The sequence below is a fragment of the Haemaphysalis longicornis genome, unplaced genomic scaffold, assembly GCF_048455015.1.
Source record: "Haemaphysalis longicornis isolate Haplotype H1 unplaced genomic scaffold, Haemaphysalis longicornis Haplotype H1 scaffold_4, whole genome shotgun sequence".
NCBI classification, from domain to species: Eukaryota; Metazoa; Arthropoda; class Arachnida; order Ixodida; family Ixodidae; genus Haemaphysalis; species Haemaphysalis longicornis.
Window position 1 is genome coordinate 59,136,361 of NW_027526361.1, and position 4,561 is coordinate 59,140,921.

A 4,561-nucleotide genomic window follows, 5' to 3' on the forward strand; every position below is an offset into this window, starting at 1 on the left:
GAATATAAAACCCTATGCCCCAATGCTCATGCAAGTGCTGAAAAGAGTTATTCCATCAGAGTTGTCGGTGGAGTTCAAGTTGAAGGAGATGGCTCGGAGTAGGCAGGGCAGAGAAAGGGAAGAAGGACAGGAAAGCAAGTCAGCAGGAAAAACAAGTGCGGAAGCCCTAACACGACTGCTTGAATTTCTTCGGCATCAAGTACACTTGAAAGAGGAGACAGAAAAGGAGCAAAGATCGGGGACTGAGAAACAGACAAGAGAAAGTACGAGACAGTTTCCAACAACAGCGAGTTTTTACACTTCATCAGAAAGGGTGTGCATCTTTTTGCAAACAAAACAACCATGCGACGGTAGATTGTTGGCGCAGCTTGCTGATGGAAGAGAAAAAGGCAGCGCTCGCAGCCAGCAGAGCATGCTTCAGGGGTATGCGGCCGAGCCACACAGCACGTGTTTGCAGAGTAAATGTGCGATGCAAACAATGCAAAGGAAGGCACGCGACGTCAATGTGTCGGACGAAACGAGGGAGCAAAAGCAGAAAGCAATGCGTGCTTCTACAAACTGATGTGGTTTGGATAGAAGGAGACTCCTCAGGCAACTATGCCCGACTGTTACTTGACAGCGGCATCCAAAGATCATTCATTGCAGCCGGATTAGCGGAAACAATAGGAGCTAAGATCATCGAACAAGAAAAGTTGACGATTGCCTCGTTCGGCGGTAATGAAACGATGAAGATCATGGAAGTGGTACAAGTCACTGTAGGGCATCGAACCAGAATCCAAGCCACCGTTATTGCAGCTCTGAAAGTGGTCGTCATATCCCGCAATTTCCTGCCAGGACCCCCAGAAGGAATCAGCGAAAAAATGAAGAAACTACATATGGAGATTGCCGACGAGCCACGCAGAACAAGAACGCCGAGATCGATAGGCTTGCTAATTGGCTCTGATTTTTATTGGGAGCTTTTCACGGGACAAATAAAACGATTAGGTGACAAGCTAATGGCTGCGGAGACAACGACTGGATCAAGGACCATGCCAACAAAGCAAGCTGGGAATAACAAAAAGGCCAGGCGGAAGTCATGGTACTTCACGTCCAAGCTACTGACAAAAGAATTCAGGACAAATTGCAGAAATGTTGGAGTTTGGAGTCAGTAGGCATCGCAATGAAACATGGTCAACCGAGTTAAGAACAAAAATACTGGAGTGGTTCGAGGAACAAATAACAATAGAGATTGGTCGCTACTCGGTAGGTCTTCCATGGAAAGAAAACATGAACCTGGACAAAAACTGCAACGAAAAGGCTATTAGAGCTAACAACCACGCTTAAAAAGAGTGATTCTATCAGGAGATAGGACGAGGCGTTATCGGAATATTTCACCTCTGAAGTAGCCGAAACAGTCAAAGAGGAAACAGGACAAGCGAACTATATTTCCTACTATATGCCTCACCACGCAGTAATTCGAGATGACCGAGCGACAACAAAAGTTAGAGTCGTTTTTGACGCGTCGTCAAGCTCGATAAAAGACAGATCGCTCAACGACAACTTAGAGGCAGGACCAAACTTCAACGAAGACGTATTATTCATGCTTTTAAACTTCCGGAAAGAAAAGATAGCGCTAACCAGAGATGTGGAAAATGCTATTTTGCTGATAAACATAAACGTAGAAGACAGAGACTCTGCGATTTCGATGGCGGAAACACGACGACCAGGGAAGGATAACGGATGAAATTCAAACATGGAGAATGGGAAGAGGGATATTCGGAACCACAGTGAGCCCATTTTTACTTTCGGCAACGGTCAAGCACTATTTGAAAGAAATGAATACCGAATTTACAAGAACAACCGAAAAGCTACAGATGACAATTTTTCGATGACAGTATACTGGGAGCGGCAACGATCGGTGAATCCATCAAAGTGAATGAAGACACAAAAATGGTGCTTCAGAGTTGGGGACCATTCCACAATCATCTTATAAGAAGCCTTAAGCCTTAAGCCTTAAGAAGCCTTAAGACCATCTCCAGCCTTCAATCGCCACCGTACTTTCACCGCCCCGAACCCTCAACCAGACCCAACTATATTGGACACGTTCTTACTCGCACAAATAGCGACGTATTCTCTAAAGAGTGGCCTAGCACGACTGGTATAAGAGCGTCATCGGTGACTGTCGGGCTGGGACTATTCAGCAACGGACACAATTCAGACTCCGGCGTATGGCTGTCTCAACTATTGGACTTCATCGAGACATCAATGTGGACAAGTGCGTGCTGAGGTGATTGGCTTTCATTTCCCTCTTTTCTTCGCTTACCACGCTCGTACCTCTGGTCTTCGTGTCTTAATAAATGTTTTTCAATCAATCAATTGCATACTTTAAAATTCATCCCTGTCTCTTTTTGTCCCCAGTACTCTCGCCCCAGTGGGAAGTAGCACGCCCAAGATCAGTTGCTCGGGCCGATCGCTTCTCCCTTCAGTAGTAAACTTTTGTCTCTCTCTCTATCTCTCTCTCTCTCTCTCTCCCCTCTCTCTCTCTCTCTCTCTCTCTCTCTCTCTCTCTCTCTCTCTCTCTCTCTCTCTCTCTCTCTCTCTCTCTCTCTCTCTCTCTCTCTCCACCTTTAGTCGCTGTTTGAATTGTTTCATTCAGAGAGTTGAAATAAAAGTCCCGTGAAATAAGAGTCACCCAATTCACCGAATTGGTCATAAAGCTAGCGTATTAATTTGTAGATAACCGCAGTACATTATAACCCTGTCACTGCAGTTTTGTCGTCTTTCTGAAGTTTCGAAAACTTGCACCGGCACTTCTTGCGTCCAGGCCACAGAGCACCAAAAGAGAGAGAGCTACTTCACGGAAACATTACATGGAACGACAAGTATGTGTCAATGAATATGTTTGAATTATAATTAGTTCAGTGAACAGGAACAGACTTCATTGCATATGTTTGCATTGTTTTACTATCAGAGCCTACTGTTAGCGTTTTGTAGTGCGAAGCGGGGAGATAGCGGCTTTCTTTCCGAACAAAGAACAGGGTCTACTCAAGTGAGTAAGAAACACGAACTGCGCTCTCGTACAAACACTCGCGGCGCCCTGGGGCGCCACTGGGCGGTGGTTTATGCTTGGAGGGCTCCGGGTGGTAGAACGTGCTCCAAGCGTCGTTTTCTCGGACGGCTGCAGATTTGTATTTCTATTTGTTTTATTCGTAGCACTGAACGAATTCTGCGCAGCCCCTGACACATGTTTGCTTGGTCGTGGTTTCACTGGCCGGTTGCGAGACTGTTGAGAGCTCCACTACGAGGAACGTGTTCGCTGCAGATTTCCTGTCTGATTGTATTTGTTGGTGTACATTGATCATTGATTGTATGTTTGCCTTTATTTCCGTGAAGACAATATTTAGAACGTCTCCTAATCAACGCTTTGGAATATTTAGTTAGCCATGCACGATTTCTGTGGTAAAATCCCCTATCAACATAATTTTAATACTGCTGAACAGGACTGTAAACATGCAATTCCAGAGAGTACGTAAAGTCGCGCAATTACTCTGAACTAAGACCAAAATAGGCTCATAGGAAATCACTTGCTGCCACCAACTTTTGTTTTCTTCTGCGACGGCCCATGAACGCTGGATTGAAAGTTTACTTGGGCTTGCATGAAGAGAACTGCTAAAAATAGGCACGATTTCATTGTAATCCATGGTGTAGCGTATACTCTTCATTAGAAATTGCAGCGTCTCCTAGCGGCGTAAGAGACAAATTCTGTATGCGCCTGTAGACATCGTGGGAGCTTGACGTTTTCACGCGAGCTCGTTAACGTATGCACTACTTGGAACAAAGCTTTTCGCGCATTGAACACAATAATGCGGCTGAACAAATTTTTGTAATTGATAAAAATATTACTTTAATTGCTAAAACACAGTAACACTACTACTTTACTCCATGTTTCCCTTTACGATTTTGACGATTTTACCACCCAGTTTGAAGAATTATAACGCAATAAAAGAAACGTTGTGTAAAGGATGATTCAGCGAACACATTAGAAAATTCCTAGAGGTAAGCTTCTGAAGAAACCATCCTTCAAGAGGAAGTAGTCAGCTTAAGTGGACGCCAGTAATTGTGAGAAATACTCAAATTACATCCTTGATTAACTCAAACAACTAACCAACTTTTTGTTGACAAGTGTTTCACGGTTTTGTCAACAGAAAATTTAAGCCACGGAGGAGACGATGCCGTATTAGTTTCTAGAGCAAAGAAAAGACATTCTCGGAAGCCCTGCATTTCGCGAAAGTCTAGTGTTGTTTTATTTTTTTCGCATAAAACTGATACCCGGGGAATAAGGAGCGCCAGAGATTTAGTGCGGACGCAATGTCCGCTGGTAACGGGATGCAAAATATCCCCTAGATTTCGAATGGGTCACCGCAGTCCTCCAGACGCTTTTCCCAGGACTCTGCGGTGCCTACCAACAATAAACAGTGCGTGTTCTGTGTCGCCATCGGGCACTAATCAAAGAGCCACCGCAGCGAGTGATACCCAGCGTTAAACGTAATTTGTTGAGTCGCCGTCTGGAGTGGAGAAATTC